Genomic DNA, 22,519 nt, shown 5'->3' with positions numbered 1-22,519 from the left:
GCTATCAAATACAGCACTTAGGTATCCGATTACAGGTAAGTCTTTATAATGACTTTCTTTATAAGTACTTTCAAATAGTAGTAGTCAATGAAAAGTAAGTTATTGTTGAAGTACAAGTCATTACCGAGTTTTTGCTGGGATTAACTACCTTTATATGAGAAAAGTGTCAAAATAATTTGGTTGTCGCAAGAGAAGGACGATAATATCTTAAATTGATAACATAAAAGATCGAAAAATATTCCATCGAAATGTTCGAATAAGCGAGATTTAAAAGGTTTTTATACTTCTATAGTTAGTTAGGTATTATATATCTACCTTATCGTATATCAATCGGCTCAGAATCACTATCTTAGTCGAAGTCTCTGTAACAAAATAAACCTTAGTGAGCAAGGCTCGTAATAACTGGACAAATTTTGCTTCGCACAAATTATATTTTGAAAGCAGACTGCGTTTCCCCATACAAGAGTCTTCCTTAACAAGTGGCTAGTAATTCGCCATGAATCAGTTTTATTAAAAACCCTGATACCTCCACTCTATTTTCTGATGATCGGCCTATAGCAGGTCCTAGACTCCATATAAACAATTCTTCAGTTAATTGTCAATAATTTGTCTGACTACATCGGTATTGGGTTGGCTAACATCGAGTCCATTTACCTATATAATGCTTTGTATAAACAAAAATATTGGATCCACACCTACCTATGAATGTGCCCATCGATTTAATACTGTCTGTCCGTCAACTTTAACGGATGATATCTCAGCAATTATTTATACTCTTCGCACTACTATAGTGCGGAAGATATTATGCTTTGTAAATGTTGTTTATAACGAAACATTGGATCCACACCAACCTGAAGATGTTCCAATTGTCTTAAAATCACTTTCAGACTCGATTGAATAATGTCCGTCTGTCCATCAACTTCAAGGGATGATATCTCAGCAATTATTTAAACCGTTCGTTATAACTGTTTATAACGAACAAAAATATTGAATCCACACCAACCTAAGAATGTTCCAAACGACTTTAAATCACTTTCTTAATCGATTTAATACTGTCTGTCCGTCAACTTCAACGGATGATATCTCAGCAATTATTTATACCTTTCGCACTACTATACTGCGGAGGATATTATGCTTTGTAAATACTGTTTATAACGAACAAAAATATTGGATCCACACCAACCTGAAGAAGTTCCAACTGACTCAGAATCTCTTTCTGACTCGATTTAAAAGTGTCTGTCCGTCCGTCAATTTCAACGGATGATATCTCAGCAATTATCTATACTCTTCGCACTACTATAGGGTGGAGGATATTATGGTTTGTAAATACCGTTTATAACGAATAAAAATATTGGATCCACACTAACCTGAGGATGTTCCAATTGTCTTAAAATCACTTTCTGACACGATTTAATAATGTCTGTCCGTCCGTCAACTTCAACGGATAATATCTCAGCAATTATTTATACCTTTCGCACTACTATGGTGCGGAGGACATTATGCTTTGTAAATATTGATTATAACGAACAAAAATATTGGAACCACACTTACCTAAGAATGTTCCAAACGACTTAAAATCACTTTCCGACACGATTTAATAGTGTCGGTCCGTCCGTCAACTTAAACGGATGATATCTTAGCAATTATTTACAACCTACACTACTATAGTGCGGAAGATATTATGCTTTGTAAATATTGTTTATAACGAACAAAAATATTGGATCCACACCAATCTAAGGATGTTCCAATTGACTTAAAATATCTTTCAGACTCGATTTAATAGTGTCTGTCCGTCCGTCCGTCAAATTCAACCGATGATATCTCGGCAATTATTTATACTCTACGCACTATTATAGGCTGGAGGATATTATGCGTTGTAAATACTGTTTATAACGAACAAAAATATTGGATTAACACCAACCTAAGGATGTTCCAAACGACTTAAAATCTCTATCTGTTTGGATTTAATAGTGTCTGTCTGGATTTTTTAGATGAACTTATATATCAAATCAAAATTATGAAAAGTCTTTGGAATGTGACCTTTAGTTCCTTTAGTTTTATCACCAAAACTAAATAAAGAAAATTATTAACAAATATAATAAACTACTTGAGATTTACTTTTGTTTAAACAAAAATAACACAAACAATAACGAAATATTATGTGGCAAAAAGTCAGGTATCGATGCTTGTAATATTCTATTATTTTTTGTAAATATCAGTATTTATTTAACCCTTGAACTCTTAAAATCCTAGCAACAGCAACAGGAAATTTTTAACAAGCGCAAAATCACAACAAACCCCTTACATGATCACTTTTTTTTTTTTGCAAACAAAAGGATGTTCTTAGTTTTAGTGGAGAAATACAAAAAAACACAGAGTCTGAACTGATACTTGAAAAACACTAAACATCCTTTTGTTAAATACTACCGAAGGACAATGAATGTTAAAAATACATTGTAGTTTACATTTAATGTGCGATTTATTGCTATTGATTAAATCAGACTGTAAAATCATCAAAAGTGGTTTTCTAGGCTTTTAAATTTTTTGTTTTTTGTTGTTGTTGTTGTTATACGCACATCCTTTTATTACTTTTTTTTAAACAAATTTTGCATTTGCGAAAAAAAGGATGTTTCAGTTTCAGACTTTGCTATCTGTTTGTTGGAAACTAATAAAATTCTTTTATGTTATCTTTGAAATGGAAATTTTAGCTCATTGATTTGCCAAATAGGGGTTGGCTTGATAATCCAATACCTTTAACGTTGGCCCATTAATATAAATTTGCCTTTTAATAGTTCAATGAGTTTTTTTTTTGAGTTATTTGCAATTTTTCTAATTTTGATTTTTTCTTTGCCTATAAAGCATAAGTTTCATGGTTGTTTGATTTTTATGAATATTCATATTTTTTGTATATTTCGTTACGTTTTATTACATTCAAAACATTTTTGATTACCCCGTTTCATTGTTTGCGAAAAACGAATCAAGGGGTTATTATTGTAGTGTGTGTGTTTTTTTTTATTTTTTGTAATTCTTGATTTATGGCCAAACATTTAACACATTTACATGAAGTTACAAAAGAGGTTCACAAATGTAACGTTTGTGTTTTTTTAAGCCTTTGGTATTATAGAAAATAACCAACATGTGGTAACACATAAACACATGCATTCACTATTTCATTATATGTGAAGTGTATTAAAAGGACAAAACGAAATAATAGTTTCTAATCGTAAATATCCTTTCTTATAGTTTGTTGATAGAAAAAATTCACTTACCAAGTCAACAAGTTTGAAACTGCTTCAGCTGGATTGGTTTATAAGAATCTGGAATAAAAAAAATGTATGTTAGATTGGTAAGTTTAAATAAAAGAGGGTTTCAATGAAAGGTCCTTCCAATATCCTATACTATTCTATAGAAAATGTTCCCCAAGGAGGACTCTCTTTCTATAACAGAATATCTTCCTGAGAAGAGAGTGTTCCATTGGAAGGCTTCATTTCCATAGAAAAGTCCTAAGAAAAGTTGAATGGAACAAGTGTACCCAATAAAGACTCTTTTCGTACAGAAAAGATCTTCTTAAGTAAGACTCCTTTCGTATAGAAAAGATGTTCCTAAAGAAGACTCTTTTCGTATAGAAGAGGTCTTCCTAAGGAAGATTCTTTTCATATAGAAGAGGTCTTCCTAGGGAAGACTCTTTACTTATAGAAGAGCTGCTCCTAAGGAAGACTCTTTTCGTATAGAAGAGGTCTCCCTAAGGAAGACTCTTTTCGTATAGAAGAGGTCTTCCTAAGGAAGACTCTTTTTCTACAGAAGAGGTATCCTAAGGTCTTCCTAACGAAAACTGTTTTCGAATAGAAAAGGTCTTCCTTAGGAAGACTCTTTTGGAATAGAAAAGGTCTTCCTAAGGAAGACTGTTTTCGAATAGAAAAGTTCTTCCTAAGAAAGACTCTTTTCATATAGAAAAGGTCTTCCTAAAGAAGACTCTTGACGTAGAAGAAAGGTTTTCATAAAGAAGGCTCTTTTCGTTAAGAAAATGTCTTCCTAAGGAAGACTCTTTTCGTATAGAAAAGGTCTTCATACAGAAGTCTCTTTTCGAACAGAGAATTTCTTCCTACAAAAGACTTCGTATAGAAGTTTTTTCGTATAGAAAAGGTCTTCCTAAACGAGACACTTTTCGTATAGAGAAAAGGTCTTCCTAAGGAAGACTCTTTTGGTATAGAAAAGTTCTTCCTACAGAAGATTTCGTATAAAAGTCTTTTCGTATAGAAAAGGTTTCCCTAAAGAAGACTCTTTTCGTATAGAAAAGGTTTTCATAAATAAGACTCTTTTCGTAAAGATATAGTCTTCTTAAAGAAGACTCTTTTCGTATAGAAAAGGTCATCCTATGGAAGACTCTTTTAGTATAGAAAAGGTCTTTCTAAAGAAGACTCTTTTCGTATAGAAAAGGTCTTCCTTAGGAAGACTCTTTTCCTATAGAAAAGGTCTTCCTAAGGAAGACTCTTTTCCTATAGAAAAGGTCTTCCTAAGGAAGACTCTTTTCCTATAGAAAAGGTCTTCCTAAGGAAGACTCTTTTCCTATAGAAAAGGTCTTCCTAAGGAAGACTCATTTCCTATAGAAAAGGTTTTCCTAAGGAAGACTATTTTCCTATTGAAAAGGTCTTTCTAAGGAAGACTCTTTTCCTATAGAACATTTTCAATACAAATTAAACGCTTAACTGATTACTAACATTCCCAAAAATGTTGAAAACGAAACTAAATACTCTGCTCCCTAAAATAAAAACAAAAAATAAATAACTTTCAAAGGGTTAATGTGTTACAGAAAAAAAAAACTAATTCAACTCATCCTTTTACGCATCATCTGTGTATTTATTTAAAACAGAAACACATTATACTGCATGCAAAGCGATATCATTTGAATATGTATAATCGTACTTCTATCAGTTTATAATGCAAATATCCTTAGGTTTTATATCTGCATAGAAGTACACACATGTTTATACCGCTGTATATGTATGTATTTGCGTTTTTATACGTGTAATTTATCCAGCATCCACTTCACGCATTATGATTTTTGATTATAGATTTTATGGTTGCTTTCTATTTCTATCTATTGTTTAAACATATTCCTGTTTATTTTGTTTATGTGTTATTTCTACGCATGTCCTTGGTGTTGTACGTATGCATGTATATGTATGTATGTGTGTAGGTATGGTAATATATTATTAAATCATATGTTTTATACTCTCATAAATAATCAGTAGCAGTAGCATCCTTTTATTCTTTTTTGTTTAGTTTTTATTTGTTCCATTTGAATGGTTACATTTACCTAAAGCAGGTTTTCTTTTAAAGTGTGTTTTTTTTCAAAAGGTTTTAGCAGATTAATCCGTTAATGATATGAGGTTGATGTTAAGATAGATCGCTGTGTTATCATAGTATAAATGCATGCATTTTTTGAAGGATGTAATAAATGTACTTTAATAGTTTAAAACATTTCTATATTATATATATTTGTCAGTAGTAGTCTGAAGAAAAATATTATTATGGGTTTGTGCTCAAAATTATTGAAGAACGAAATATTTTTCAAAGAAACTTATTGTTATTTTGGAACAAAAAGTAAACCTTTGCTAAGAAAGGTCAACTTGGGTTTATGACCTAAAAGCGGCTTAAGACTGGGAACTATCTATTCCTTTCCCTAACAGAGTGTATCGTTCAAGTTAAGGGCGACACTAAGGTACACGATCGGTTGTTTCCTTTACTTTTAGCCACAACTCGATCTTAGTAGAGCGGTTTATGAGTCTGTATCTTCTAATGATCTGTGTCTATGTTCAGTAAAATGTTAAATAAAATTCTCGTCTAGAGACGAAATTTTCAGAGGCTATCTCTTATTTTTGCTCATAACTCCGTTATTTATAAACCGATTTTGCTGATTTTTAATAGGAAACTTCTTGAAAGCAAGCCTGAAGGTATTTCAAAAAGATTTAGATTCCAAAGATATATGGGTTTTTCTGAAATATGATTTCAATAGATACACAGACAGACGGACAAACATAGCTTAATTGACTCAACTATCTATAAAGATCTAGAATATATATAGTCTTTGTTATTTCCGGAAAATTACATACGGAATGACAAACTTATATAACCCTTTTTTTCAATTCCATAATCTTTAATCGATATTTCTAACTGAAAGGACTTTATATGCTTTAACAAAAAATAAAGTCCATGAGAGCTTATACATTCTGTGGAATGTATACTTCCCAGGAAAAACTTACATTGAAAAGTAATGAGTTAAAATGCTAATAAAACCTGTTTTCACTACTTCTTCATTAGCATTTTAACGCATTATTTTAACACGGTGATGACATTGGAGTCAAGTACTTTCACGCTCGCTTACGAATAGGAGAAAATAAAGATTGAAAGAAAGTCATTACTAGAGTACTTCAAAGTAATGTTGACGGTAAGTAGTACTCATTGAAAAGTAAGTGGTTATGTAAGTATAACCCATTACCGAGGTACATATTGCAGTCAGTTAACACGTAACGAAAAAAAAAATACGAAAAACACGAGAGTTTCCTATAACCTACTCAGAGGGGAACAAATTTAAATTTTGACAACGAATTGTTGCAATGTTGATAACATTGCGTTGTCAACGTTACATAGTGTTGTCGTAGGTATATATGTAAATACTTACACAACGGATGTTAATGAAAAATGTTGGTGCCAATTTGGTACCAGGCGTGTATATTTTTTATCACTCTATGTAAGAGTGGATCGAATGTTGTAGACATGTTAGAGATTTCGAGTTCAAAATTGAGTTTAAGACCTTTACCTAAACATTAAAATTAATTGCATTTTATTACAGTTGGATATCATCACAAGTTTATCCTCTTAGAAGATAATGTTGTTCCATTCAAATGTTGTTACACTCTAGAAAAAATTAATAAATGAAGAGGCCGCATCATATATTTTCATTCATAAAAATCTGATGCACTTCTAAGAACTTTCATACAATTTAACACTGCCTTGGCATTCGAAGATTTACACTAAAAGGCAAGAAAACCTAGAAATGAAAGTATGCCAGTAAACGACATTCTTCAGCAGAGCTTCTGCAAGTACTACTACTATTAAAAAATGTAGTAAATAATACTAATAGGAAAATAAAAGTGCTATAAGAAGAAGCACAAAAAAGCTGTTATAAACACAATTTCATAATGAGTTAAAGGCAAGTGGGGAAAAAAATATACTCAAGAAAAACACGTGCTAATGTGGGCGGCGGTAGTAATGAAAGTTGTTAGTTCATTAACCTTTTAAATACAAAAAAAATCTAAATGAAACAGAAAAAAACAACAACAAAGTAATTTTCTCCAAGTTTAATTTTTTCTTCCTCTTGCTGAAGAAGAAGACGAAAAAGTTGAGGACCGCTTAAATGAGACAAAAGAAAATGTGAAGGTTGAGAGTGAGAAACAACGAGGCAAACAAAAAAAAAACCATTTATAAACATTAAGAAAAATAATATAAGACCCCCAACTACAGGAACAGCAACAACAACAAGTAAATGAGTAAGAAATGAAATTATGGCGCGAAATAAAAATCTTAGTGAAAATGATTCTGTTGCTGCTTTTTATTTCTTCCCCGTCAAGCTAAATTTTGCTTGGAATGCTTTTGTACTCATACAATTTCTTCATTCATTCATTGCCGGGTTGTTTTTAATCACGAAAACAGTTAAAAAAAAAAACAACACGAACACCCATTTACGCCATAACTGAACTCAAACCACAAAATGAAAATGAGCAAAAATATTCAAGAAACTGAATATATAGCGGAAACGGAAACAACTGCACACAGAAATGAAGAAAAGGGCTTGTTTAAATGGTTGTGTGTTTGAATTGAATGTTGTGGGTGAGATTTTAATGAAAATGTACACATTAAAAAAAGAGAAACAAGAGCCCGAAAGATGAAAAGAAATAATAAGAAAGAAAAACAACAACAAAAAACACAACCCAGTTTTTTAAGAAGTTTTTCATAATAATAAAGTTGGCAATGAATTTTCTCCGTCTACTACCGTTGCTGCTCTTTCAAATACTAAATACTACAGCTGTTTTTGTTGCCGCTTTTTAATGATGATGAACAGGAGGGTTATTTGTACTAAAACTGAACTAGAATTGAACTAGAATCGAACTAGAACTGAACTAGAATCGAAGTAGAACTGAACTAGAATCGAAGTAGAACTGAACTAGAAGTGAACTAGAACTGAACTAGAACTTAACTAGAACTTAACTAGAACTTAACTAGAACTGAACTAGAACTGAACTAGAACTGAACTAGAACTGAACTAGAACTGAAATAGAACTGAACTAGAACTGAACTAGAACTGAACTAGAACTGAACTAGAACTGAACTAGAACTGAACTAGAACTGAACTAGAACTGAACTAGAACTGAACTAGAACTAGAACTGAACTAGAACTGAACTAGAACTGATCTAGAACTGAACTAGAACTGAACTAGAACTGAACTAGAACTGAACTAGAACTTAACTAGAACTTAACTAGAACTTAACTAGAACTTAACTAGAACTGAACTAGAACTAAACTAGAACTGAACTAGAACTGAACTAGAACTGAAATAGAACTGAACTAGAACTGAACTAGAACTGAACTAGAACTGAACTAGAACTGAACTAGAACTGAACTAGAACTGAACTAGAACTGGACTAGAACTGAACTAGAACTGAACTAGAACTGAACTAGAACTGAACTAGAACTGAACTAGAACTGATCTAGAACTGAACTAGAACTGAACTAGAACTGAACTAGAACTGAACTAGAACTGAACTAGAACTGAACTAGAACTGAACTAGAACTGAACTAGAACTGAACTAGAACTGAACTAGAACTGAACTAGACCTGAACTAGAACTGAACTAGAACTGAACTAGAACTGAACAAGAACTGAACAAGAACTGAACTAGAACTGAACTAGAACTGAACTAGAACTGAACTAGAACTGAACTAGAATTAAACTAGAACTGAACTAGAATAGAAATAAAACTAAACTAGAACATAACTAAAACTAAACTAGAACCAGGACTGAAGTTGAATTGCACCAGAACTAGAACTGAACTAGAACTGACTTAGATTAATTCAGATTTTTTTGCGAAATCATAGAGTATACCGGCGGAAGAGTTTGTATTCTGAAATTAATTAATTTCCATTGCTGTTCATACGAAAGACATTTTTAAGCCCACCCTCTTATTATGAATTCATAATAATGATGTTAGTGATTCAGATGCCATTGCTGGTGCTGTTGCCACTGTTGTTTCTTATGCCATCCATGCTCCTTTTGCTCTGATATTGTTTTTCTTGTGTTTTTTAAATACAGAATCATCGTCGTTGTTTTTCATCTGCAATGTACGTGAAAATGAAAACATGAAGCAAATTTTCCAACTTTTACTTTTTGTTGCCTTTTGGCTTATTTGTTGTTGTTGTACGCAATTAATTAAAACTTTGTTAGGGTTGGTTATGGTCTTGTCTAAATGAATGAATATAAAAAACAGACTTGTGGGTGGGGGAGGATTGAGGGAAGTAAATGAAATTGAAAAAAAAAAAACGAAACACCCATTTGCCACATTAAAATATTTTACCCAACTTAGAGAAATGATGATGAGTTGGAGTTTGGGTTGGAATGGGGCAATTTTTGTGTCTGTGCGAAATTATGTCAAACTGTCTGGCTGGTTTTTTGTTCGTGGGAATTCCCCAATTATTTAATTTCTCTCATCATGATTCTCCTACCCCAGCAAAGTTGTGTCTGTGTTTTATACTACATTTAATGCTGCTGCTTTTGTTCTTGTTTTATGGTTCGGTTGTCTGTCTGTGTGTCTCTGCTTCTCTATCTGTATGTCTGAGCAATTCAATTACATTTTCATAATTTCACTTTTTTTCGAGTTTGTGGGAAAAAATTCGACATTTTTGTAGTTTTTGTCTTTGGTTGCAGAGAATGAATAAATGAATGAATGAATGAGTGCAGCAACAGGTTTGTGAAAAAGTTTATGTAGGTCATAAAAATAATGGAGAATTCATAATGAGCATCAAGAAAAACAAATTAATTGAGTTTTAATAAATTTGTATTGTGTGCGTTTTCTGAATTCTTTGGATACGATTTGATTTCTGTTGTTTTCATCTGATGGGAACAATATTTTAAATGATTGTTGGCAAATTTTCATATTTGTTTCCAGTTTTGTACTTGAGATTATTAAGTCATTTTTTTTTAAATTTAGAATATATAAACTCTTGTTCATATGTATGGATATTAAAGATAGATTAAAATGACTTATTTAATGCTAGAGTTGTGAGACTAGAATTAAACTAGAACTGAACTAGAACTGAACTAGAACTGAACTAGGACTGAACTAGAACTGAACTAGAACTGAACTAGAACTGAACTAGAACTGAACTAGAACTGAACTAGAACTGAACTAGAACTGAACTAGAACTGAACTAGAACTGAACTAGAACTGAACTAGAACTGAACTAGAACTGAACTAGAACTGAACTAGAACTGAACTAGAACTGAACTAAAACTGAACTAGAACTGAACTAGCACTGAACTAGAACTGAACTTGAACTGAACTAGAGCTGAACTACACAGAGGGAAAAAGAAATATACACGCCTGGTACCAAATTGACATCAAACCGTTTATAATTTTTCAATACCATCCGTTGTCAAATTATATACATACATACGTACGACAACACTATGTTATGTTGACAACATTGCAACAATTCGTTGTCGAAATCTAAATTTTATACACATTCGTTGTCTAAATGTTAACAAACGTGGTAAGCTCACTATTGACAAACAATCCGTTGCCAATAGTGAGCTTACCACGTTTGTTAACATTTAGACAACGGATGTGTATAAAATTTAGATTTCGACAACAAATTGTTGCAATATTGACAACGTTGCATTTTCAAAATTACATAGTGTTGTCGTTCGTATGTATATACTTTGACAACGGATGTTATTGAAAAATTATAAAATATTTGGTGTCAATTTGGTACCAGGCGTGTATATTTCCTTTTCCCTCTGTGTAGAACTGAACAAAAGCTGAATTAGAACTGAGCTAAAACTGAATTAGAACTGAACTAGAACTGAACTAGAACTAAACTAGAACTGAACTAGAACTGAACTAGAACTGAACTAGAACTGAACTAGAACTGAACTAGAACTGAACTAGAACTGAACTAGAACTGAACTAGAACTGAACTAGAACTGAACTAGAACTGAACTAGAACTGAACTAGAACTGAACTAGAACTGAACTAGAACTGAACTAGAACTGAACTAGAACTGAACTAGAACTGAACTGAACTGAACTAGAACTGAACTAGAACTGAACTAGAACTGAACTAGAACTGAACTGAACTAGAACTGAACTAGAACTGAACTAGAACTGAACTAGAACTGAACTAGAACTGAAGTAGAACTGAACTAGAACTGAACTAGAACTGAACTAGAACTGAACTAGAACTAGAACTGAACTAAACTGAAAAGAACTGAACTAGAACTGAACTAGAACTGAACTAGAATTGAACTAGAACTGAACTAGAACTAGAACTGAACTAGAACTGAACTAGAACTGAACTAGAACTGAACTAGAACTGAACTAGAACTGAACTAGAACTGAACTAGAACTGAACTTAAACTGAATTAGAACTGAACTGGAACTAAACTAGAATTGAACTAGAACTGAACTAGAACTGAACTAGAACTGAACTAGAACTGAACTAGAACTGAACTAGAACTGAACTAGAACTGAACTAGAACTAAACTAGAACTGAAGAAGTAGAACTGAACTAGAACTGAACTAGAACTGAACTAGAACTGAACTAGAACTGAACTAGAACTGAACTAGAACTGAACTAGAACTGAACTAGAACTGAACTAGAACTGAACTAGAACTGAACTAGAACTGAACTAGAACTGAACTAGAACTGAACTAGAACTGAACTAGAACTGAACTAGAACTGAACTAGAACTGAACTAGAACTGAACTAGAACTGAACTAGAACTGAACTAGAACTGAACTAGAACTGAACTAGAACTGAACTAGAACTGAACTAGAACTGAACTAGAACTGAACTAGAACTGAACTAGAACTGAACTAGAACTGAACTAGAACTGAACTAGAACTGAACTAGAACTGAACTAGAACTGAACTAGAACTGAACTAGAACTGAACTAGAACTGAACTAGAACTGAACTAGAACTGAACTAGAACTGAACTAGAACTGAACTAGAACTGAACTAGAACTGAACTAGAACTGAACTAGAACTGAACTAGAACTGAACTAGAACTGAACTAGAACTGAACTAGAACTGAACTAGAACTGAACTAGAACTGAACTAGAACTGAACTAGAACTGAACTGAACTAGAACTAGAACTGAACTAGAACTGAACTAGAACTGAACTAGAACTGAACTAGAACTGAACTAGAACTGAACTAGAACTGAACTGAACTAGAACTGAACTAGAACTGAACTAGAACTGAACTAGAACTGAACTAGAACTGAACTAGAACTGAAGTAGAACTAACCTAGAACTGAACTAGAACTGAACTAGCACTGAAGTAGAACTGAACTAGCACTGAACTAGAACTGAACTAGAACTGAACTAGAACTGAACTAGAACTGAACTAGAACTGAACTAGAACTGAACTAGAACTGAACTAGAACTGAACTAGAACTGAACTAGAACTGAACTAGAACTGAACTAGAACTGAACTAGAACTGAACTAGAACTGAACTAGAACTGAACTAGAACTGAACTAGAACTGAACTAGAACTGAACTAGAACTGAACTAGAACTGAACTAGAACTGAACTAGAACTGAACTAGAACTGAACTAGAACTGAACTAGAACTGAACTAGAACTGAACTAGAACTGAACTAGAACTGAACTAGAACTAGAACTGAACTAGAACTGAACTAGAACTGAACTAGAACTGAACTAGAACTGAACTAGAACTGAACTAGAACTGAACTAGAACTGAACTAGAACTGAACTAGAACTGAACTAGAACTGAACTAGAACTGAACTAGAACTGAACTAGAACTGAACTAGAACTGAACTAGAATAGACCCCAGGAACATAAAACAACTTAAATATATTAAAAAAAATAAAATAGATTTGAAATTTGATAGCTCTTATATAAAATTTATATTATTATTGTTACTGCAACAAGAAAGCAACAAAAACTAAATAACATTGTAAAATTGATCAGTAATATTAATTCAATATTCATATTTAAACCTCTGAAGTTTTGCTGTTTTTAGCATAAAGCACCTGCAACATCGTAGAGAGGGATACACTATATAAAGCAATGATGCAAACTTGTTTTAAAAGGCATGTAGCATAGCAAAAATTCGTCGTGACACGATTAAACATATCAGCTTCTGTTTTCTATACAGGTCTTCCAGCGAAATTTAAATATAAGGGTACCACCGTTGGTACCTATAGATATGTATTCTCCACAACATTATATGCGACATGAACAAAAACAGCAGCAGCAAAAAATCCATTTTAACAATAGAGGCAATTTCAATTTGAATACTTGCCATAACAAAAAAAGTAACAGCAACAACAAAACGGGCTAAAAATACAATAAAAAAAGGTAAAGAAAACATTGAAGGATGTGTTGAAAAAATAAAGTAGACGTGCTTTTCATATGTTGTTACTTGTTGTTGTTATTGCTGTTGCTTTGTCGCCAACGCAATGTTTTAGTATGCAATTCCTGTACTTTAATATACGTGTGTGTATGCGTTGTTAAGGTAGCGAACATATATTTTTCAGATAAAGGTATGGACGAATTTCATATTTACTATATTACAAAAATCGATATTTCACATATTCTAACTCATTTTCATCAAAACGTTTTAGTTGAAATAAATACTAAATTTAATATTTTTTTATTCTCAAAATCTCGATGAAGTTACTTACTTCCTGATAAACTAATTATACCCACCCTTTCCAAATAATTCCCATAAAAAGGGATTTCTTTTATTTTTGTTAAAAATTTCATCTCAAGTATAGTAGGTTCAATCATTGTAAAGAAATCAACAAACTCGAATCTAAAAAAAAAACATTATCATATATATAAGTTGGTACTTCGTACATACATTACGTTTTTTTTTTATTTAGCAAAAATCAAATTTAAAAAATCCTACATCCTGTATGAGGAGTATGACATTTTTGTATGAGCTCTTCCTTCTTCAGTTTCTTTATTTGTTTGTGAGCTGGTGGTTCCATTATTGAAAGTATATGCAACGACAACAACATATTTGTGTGTTGGTGTATACACGTTTGTGACAATAATGCTTATTATAAAAATTTCGTGTTTATTTATTTTAATATTTTTTTCCTCATTCATTCTTTCTTTTTCTGCATAGAACACATGTAATATCTTCAATGTATGTAAAATATTTAAAATAAGTAAAAATAATAATAATAATATTTTTTTACTCCCTTTCGAAAAATTTCTGTTGATTGTTATTATTGCCGTCATTGTTGTCGTTAAACATTGTATTGTTATGACTCAACTAAGCATGTGGGTTTTGAAGGATTCTTAATTTTTTTTTTTGTAATTTCTATTCAAATTTAATACAAATAGTCGTTGTCGCTTGTTTGTTTTTCATACATACAATATGTACCTTTGTACAACATACCTTCATTTATACAATTATTTATGCTTTTCGCAATTGGTTAGACATATTAATATTTTTTGCAATTTTTTTCTATTTATTTATTTAGGTTCGATGTTTAAGTATAGAGAGCTTTGATTTGTGTTACCTTTCACTTTTATTTAAAGAGAATTTTAAAAGAAATCTGCCGGAACCCTTAGCATTTTAAAATTCTAGATAGATAGATAGATAGATAGATAGATAGATAGATAGATAGATAGATAGATAGATAGATAGATAGATAGATAGATAGATAGATAAGATAGATAGATAGATAGATAAGAAGATAGATATATAGCTAGATAGATAGATAGATAGATAGATAGATAGATAGATAGATAGAAGATAGATAGATAGATAGATAGATAGATAGATAGATAGATAGATAGATAGATAGATAGATAGATAGATTAGATAGATAGATAGATAGATGATAGATAGATAGATAGATAGATAGATAGATAGATAGATAGATAGATAGATAGATAGATAGATAGATAGAAGATAGATAGATAGATAGATCGATAGATAGATAGATAGATAGATAATAGATAGATAGATAGATAGATAGATAGATAGATAGATAGAAGATAGATAGATAGATAGATAGATAGATAGATAAGAGATAGATATATAGATAGATAGATAGATAGATAGATAGATAGATAGATAGATAGATAGATAGATAGATAGTAATAGATAGCTATAGATAGTAGGATAGATTCGGATAGATAGATAGATAGAAGATAGATTAAGAAGAAGAATAGATAGATAGATAGATAGATAGATAGAGAGATAGATAGATGATAGAGATAGATAGATAGATAGCTAGAATAGATAGATAGATAGATAGATAGATAGATAGATTAGATAGATAGATAGATAGATAGCTAGATAGATCGATTAGATCCGATAGGATAGCTAGGATTAGACTAGATAGATAGATGATAGATAGATAGATAGATAGATAAGATAGATAGATCGATAGATAGATAGATGAGCTAGATAGATAGATAGATAGATAGGATAGATCGATAGATAGATAGATAGATAGATCGATAGATAGATAGATAGATAGATAGATAGATAGATAGATAGATAGATAGATAAGATAGTAAGATAGATAGATAGATTCGATAGATGATAGATAAGATAGATAGATAGATAGATAGATAGATAGAAGATAGATAGTAGATAATAGATTAATAGATAGCTAGATAATAATAGATAATAGATAGATAGATAGATAGATAGATAGATAGATAGATGATAGATAGATAGATAGATAGATAATCGATAGATAGATAGATAGATAGATAGATAGATAGATAGATAGATAGATAGATAGATAGATAGATAGATAGATAGATAGATAGATAGTAGATAGATAGATAGATAGATAGAAGATAGATAGATAGATAGATAGATAGATAGATAGATAGATAGATAGATAGATAGATAGATAGATAGATAAGGATAGATAGATAGAATAGATAGATATAGGGTGATCGATTATTCGCCATTTCCACAAAACCGGTTTTCGAATAGTTCGAATAGTTGACATTTAAAAAAAACCGGTTGATATTTTTCAAATTCAGAAAAAACCGGTTAACCGGTTTTTCATTACAATTAAAAAAATATATTTTAATTTGAAAAACTTAATGTTTATGTTTAAATTTGATTAATAAAACATGGCCCGAAATGATTTTTAACAGTTTTAAAAGATTATAACTTTAGATCTAGTCGTCTGATTTACATTATTTCTTTAATATAAAAAATTAGGAAAAAGTAGGACACTTCTGTTAAACATAAGGTACTATGTAATCCTAGCTTATTTTAAAAGCCCTGTTTAGGAAATTTGCATAGGCATTCCAACACTTCCATAAAATTTCAGCCGTAAATTAATTATTGTAATTGGAATATAATCTTAAGATTGCTAAATTTTATCAAACAGTTATCCATTTTACAAATAATTTTTTTTAATTAATTAGGAAAATCAAAAAAGTTTAAACAAAAGAGCTGTAGAAAAATATACTCTAGTTCCTCGACTCGAATATTTTAAAATTTAGACGGGCTGTATTATTATTTACTTAAAAATTTCATTTAAATAATCTTTGAATACAAAGCAAATAAAAGTATTCGAAACCGGGTTTTAAAAAGTGAAAAAACCGGGTTATTCGATATTCGAAAAATCAACATTAAGAGAAAACCGACACTGGTAAAGCAGAAAAAAACGGTTTTAAAACCGGTTGAAAAATCGAGTCGATCACCCTAATAGATAGATAGATAGATAGATAGATAGATAGTAGATAGATAGATAGATAGATAGATAGATAGATAGATAGATAGATAGATAGATAGATAGATAGATAGATAGATAGATAGATAGATAGATAGATAGATCGATAGATAGATAGATAGATAGATCGATAGATAGATAGATAGATAGATAAGATAGATAGATAGATAGATAGATAGATAGATAGATAGATAGATAGATAGATAGATAGATAGATAGATAGATAGATAGATAGATAGATAGATAGATAGATAGATAGATAGATAGATAGATAGATAGATAGATAGATAGATAGATAGATAGATAGATAGATAGATAGATAGATAGATAGATAGATAGATAGATAGATAGATAGATAGATAGATAGATAGATAGATAGATAGATAGATAGATAGATAGATAGATAGATAGATAGATAGATAGATAGATAGATAGATAGATAGATAGATAGATAGATAGATAGATAGATAGATAGATAGATAGATAGATAGATAGATAGATAGATAGATAGATAGATAGATAGATAGATAGATAGATAGATAGATAGATAGATAGATAGATAGATAGATAGATAGATAGATAGATAGATAGATAGATAGATAGATAGATAGATAGATAGATAGATAGATAGATAGATAGATAGATAGATAGATAGATAGATAGATAGATAGATAGATAGATAGATAGATAGATAGATAGATAGATAGATAGATAGATAGATAGATAGATAGATAGATAGATAGATAGATAGATGGCATATAAGATCAATTTTGGACCGACCATGTGAGGTGATAGGGTCAATTATGGACCGATCATCATACAATTTATTACAGAGATTTATGTTCTTTTAAAATATCTTATATTGAAATTCATCGCTGTTTTTGAAGCCTGTAATAACTGAAAGCCATTTCTGCTGTGGGACCTTATTTGGGGACTAGGGTAAATTATGAATCGATCATCATTAAATCTGGCAAAAAGATTTTGATTTCTATAAAACTGATTTATGTCGAAATTAATGCCCATACAGTTATATTTAAGAAAGTAATGGACGTTAAATTTATGGCCCAAGGATTTCGGTTCCTATAAAACTTGTCATCATAAATTTTTGCAGAGAAATTTTGGTTCACATAAAATTTGTCGAAATTCATCGTCATATAGTTATTTTTAATCCAATAATAAGCGTTAAAGTGATTTCTTCAGAGACCTTACATAAGCGGTTTCTTTAAAACTTGTCGTGTCAAATTATATTGCTGTAGAGTTATTTGTAATCCACGAGCACATTTGCAGTGATCTCTTTGCGAAAATTTGTGACTTATGAGAAAATTTGTTGCAATTGCTAAATAATCAACGAATTTTTTACAATTTCAACTTTTTTCAACAATATTTCAGGGAACACATTTGTATGAGGGGTTATGTGAAATCGTTTGGTATTTGAACCGTTTTTATTTGAATAAAATATGAATTATAATAACGAAAATTCTTTAAATATGTACATTGTGAAATCAATTTGATTACAAAAGCTCACAACTAGAATTTTGATCTTGATTGATCCGTACTTGAATCAATTGAGTACTTGGTTAGAGGATGAATACTAGAGTTCTATAAATCGACTTTCGAATAATCGAACAATCGACTTTTTGTCGAAAAAAGTCGAAAAGTCGACTATTTTGTTTAAAAAAAGTCGATAATTCGACTATCGTCTATGAAAAAAGTCGAAAAATCGACCTTCTAAATAAAAGTCGAAAAGTCGACTTTGTAAATAAAAGTCGGAAAGTCGAAAAAAGTCGTAAAAAGTCGAAGAATGTCGAAAAGACGGATAAAGTCGAAAACTCGAAAATGGTAGAAAAAAGTCAAAAATAGTCGAAAATTTGGAAAAAGTCGAAAAAAGTCAAAAACTCTTAATAAGTCAAAAAATAGTCGAAAAGTCAAGAATAGTCGTAAAAAGTCGAAAACTCGAAAATGGTAGAAAAAAGTCAAAAATAGTCGAAAATTTTAAAAAAGTAGAAAGAAAGTCAAAAAGTTAAAAAATAGTCGAAATGTCGAAAAAAAGTAAAAAAGAGTCGAAAAGTCGACTATTTATAAAATACTAAAAGTCGACTTTTATTTAAATGAAAAAAGTGGAAATATCGACTTTTCATAAAATGCAAAAATTCGAAAAGCCGACTTTTAACGAAATGCAAAAAGTCGAAAAGTCAATTCTATTTTTGAGTTTAAGAATTGATATTTGGTTGCGTGAGAGGTGAAATATCAGTTTGAAACTATACTGATATTATTTCCATAACATCTTTCAGTTCGTTGGCATTGGAACCATAGTTATACCCTACACCACTATAGTGGGGAGGGTATTATACGTTTGTGCTGATGTTTGTAACGCACAAAAATATTGGTCCTACATCCACCTTATAGTATACCGATCGACTCACAATCACTTTCTGAGTCGATTAAGCCATGTCCGTCTGTCCGTCTGTCCGGCTGGCTGTCCATGTAAACCTTGTACGCAAGGTACAGGTCGCAATTTTCAAGATATTGGTCCATTATTTCACCTAGCCCCCATACAACCCTACCCCCCGGAAAGGGTTTTTGAGTTCATAATTATGTTAAATATTATAGTATCTCTACAAAAATCGGCAAAACTTAGTTCTATATACGTCTTAATAATACTACCAATTTTCATAAGTATCGGACTTTATTTGACTCTAGCCCCCATACAAAGTCCCCTTCAGAAAATGACTTGAAGGTTAATAATTCACTAACAAACACTAGTATCACGATGAAATCCAGCATACATAACTCGAATGTAAACGTAAAGCCATGTACCAAAATTTATAAGAATAGGCCCATATTTACCCTTGCTCCCATATAACCTCTCTTTTAGAAAATCACTTTTTTCAATAAATTGTTAAAATATTTCGGAATTAAGGTAAAAAAATAGCATTCATTTTAACGCTAAATCAATACGTGCAATAAAATTTAAATAAATTCGAAAAATTTAGAACATTTGATAAACAAAAATAAATAAATTCAAATGTTTTAAATTCGTATAACCAACCAAATCTAACATTTACGCTTGAATGCAAAGTATTCTTAATATTAAAAAGAATTTCGTTAAATTTAATTCTATTTTTTATTTTTATTTTTTTGTTAATATTTTTGTTGTACCCTTAATCAAGCAAAAATATTGTTCATATATGAATGTTTTTATGCAAAAATTTTAAAATGTTAAGAATTTCATTTTATAACAAAAATCCATTTATGGGAGTTGGAGTATACAGAATATACACATATTCCAGCAGTTCGGGGAGATTGAAACAAATTAGAGATTTTGCCTTTAGGTCCGATTAATGAACTATAAGGATTAGTGTTGAGTTTGAACTGTCTAAGATTTAATGTCACTGTCTAGATAACTTTGCTTATTTCTCATTAGATTACTAGGGAGCAATCAAGTGGCAAAAGACCTTTTCGCGTATCCGAAGTAAAAGAGGTTGCGATTTCTCACTAGATTACCTAGGAACAGTTGACATCCTTATAGTTTCAAGACTATACAATTTGAGAAAAATGCTATCTAGCAGCGATCCATTGACTCCTTTGAAAACTGCTGGGATGTGAGTACTCGCATGTTTATTTGAATATGTAAATTGTATTTTGAAAAAAAAAAAAAAAATGTTCTTCGACATTGTAGTGACTCCGTATTTATGTATTTGTAGGGATTTCTTTCATTTTGTTGAGTCCTTGTTTTGTTGTTGCTGTTGTTATTACAGTTGTTGTAATTTTTTTGCGAAAAAAAACTCTATATGTATGTTTGTAAAATTTGTTTTGGCAAATGTTCGACAACTCTGACATTTACATACAGTGAGGGTAATTAAATTAAGTACAGGTTCTGTTTGAAAATAGACAATTTGTTCTAAAAAAAACTTCTAACTGTTAAGCAGGACTTATATATCCAGTTATAATAGTTTTAACAATTTGTAAAGCAGTTATAAATGTTTATAAGTATATTTCCGAAATAAAAAACCTTCCCTTATTCAAATATCATCGACTGTATACACACATATACTTATAAAATATACAACATATCTAAAGCATGTTATTTTCATTCTTTTTATTTTATTCTTGTGATTTGTTTTTTGTGAATTCTGTAAAAGACATTGTTGTCGTTATTGTCAGGATAAGGGTTGATGCTACACATGCGATATATTTTTGTTATAAAAAAAAAAATAACACATACGCACCCATATCCCAACACTCATGTATTGTTGTGATACAAAAATTATTGAATGTATGGAATTTATAAGGTTTTTTTTTTTTTGAACTGATTTCGATTTTTATTTTGCACAAAAAAAAATAAGTACAAAATACTTAAAGTGGGAGGTGTGGTTGGTGGTGGCATATTGGTTTATTGAGTTTTGATATGAAATATAATAAATAGCAACAACAACACCAAAACATATATGCGAAATTTTACTTTATGTGATTGATTGGTTAAATATCTAGGCTTACATAAATACATACAAACATACATACATGTATTTTGTCATATTAATACATACATACATAGATACTTATTTAAGATTAGGGTGGTTACAGGCTTAAGGGCTTTCTAGGACCTCGTGTTGAATTATAGAAATCTTTAATAACTAAGTAGCAAATACTTGATTAAAGAACAGAACTTTTAGGCAAATAAACTTAATTTTAGCTCTTGAAAAGAGTTTTTATAGACAAGAGGGACTCATAAAACACACTGTATATGAGAAAAACGACTTGTTCACATACAAGTTTATAGACTACAACATAGACGAGTTTGTAGACCAGTGTATAGGTGAATTTTTAGACGAGTCTATGTTCAAGTTTTTAGACGAGTTAACAGATATGTAAGTATATTTACGAGTCTATGGGTGAGTTTATAGGCGAGTTTATATACGAGTTTATGGTCAAGTTTATTGGGAGTGTATAGATGAGTACGTATACAAGTCTATAGACAAGTCTTTGGGTGAGTTTTTAGACGAGTTTATAGATAAGTACGTATATATCTACAGATTAGACGAGTTTGTAGACCAGTCTAAGATGAATTTATGGTCTAAGGACAAGTTTATAGACGATTCTATGAACAAGTTTATATTGGAGAACATAGACGAGGTCATAGGTTATTTTTTAGACGAGTTAACTGATATGTAAGTATATTTACGAGTCTATAGTTGAGTTTATAGACGAGTTTATATATGAGTTTATGGCCATGTTTAGTAGGAGTTTATAGATGATTACGTATACAAATCTATAGACAAGTCTTTGGGTGAGTTTTTAGACGAGTTTATAGATGAGTATGTATATATCTGCAGATTAGACGAGTTTGTAGACCAGTTTGTAGATGAATTTATAGTCTATGGACAAGTTTATAGACGATTCTATGAACAAGTTTATACTGGAGAACATAGACGAGGTCATAGGTTAGTTTTTAGACGAGTTAACTGATATGTAAGTATATTTACGAGTCTATA

The 22,519-nt window shown here is 30.9% G+C and overlaps 1 protein-coding gene across 2 annotated transcripts in view; it reads right to left on the bottom strand.

The window, feature by feature from the left end:
• The window catches only part of LOC119605205 (DNA-directed RNA polymerase II subunit RPB9), a 158,502-nt gene that overhangs the window by 34,569 nt on the left and 101,414 nt on the right, over positions 1-22,519 (bottom strand). For both annotated transcript variants that reach the window (XM_037958165.1, XM_037958166.1), the window contains one exon: positions 3,270-3,317. The gene's annotated coding sequence lies outside the window, so the exon portion shown is untranslated. The remainder of the gene's footprint in view (positions 1-3,269; positions 3,318-22,519) is intronic.

This window comes from Lucilia sericata, unplaced genomic scaffold (genome assembly GCF_015586225.1).
Source record: "Lucilia sericata isolate MDLA Ls3-8-SP2 unplaced genomic scaffold, ASM1558622v1 Contig000464F_arrow, whole genome shotgun sequence".
NCBI classification, from domain to species: Eukaryota; Metazoa; Arthropoda; class Insecta; order Diptera; family Calliphoridae; genus Lucilia; species Lucilia sericata.
Note: the sequence above shows the minus strand (reverse complement) of the source record. Positions and strands in the feature narration are given on the sequence as shown.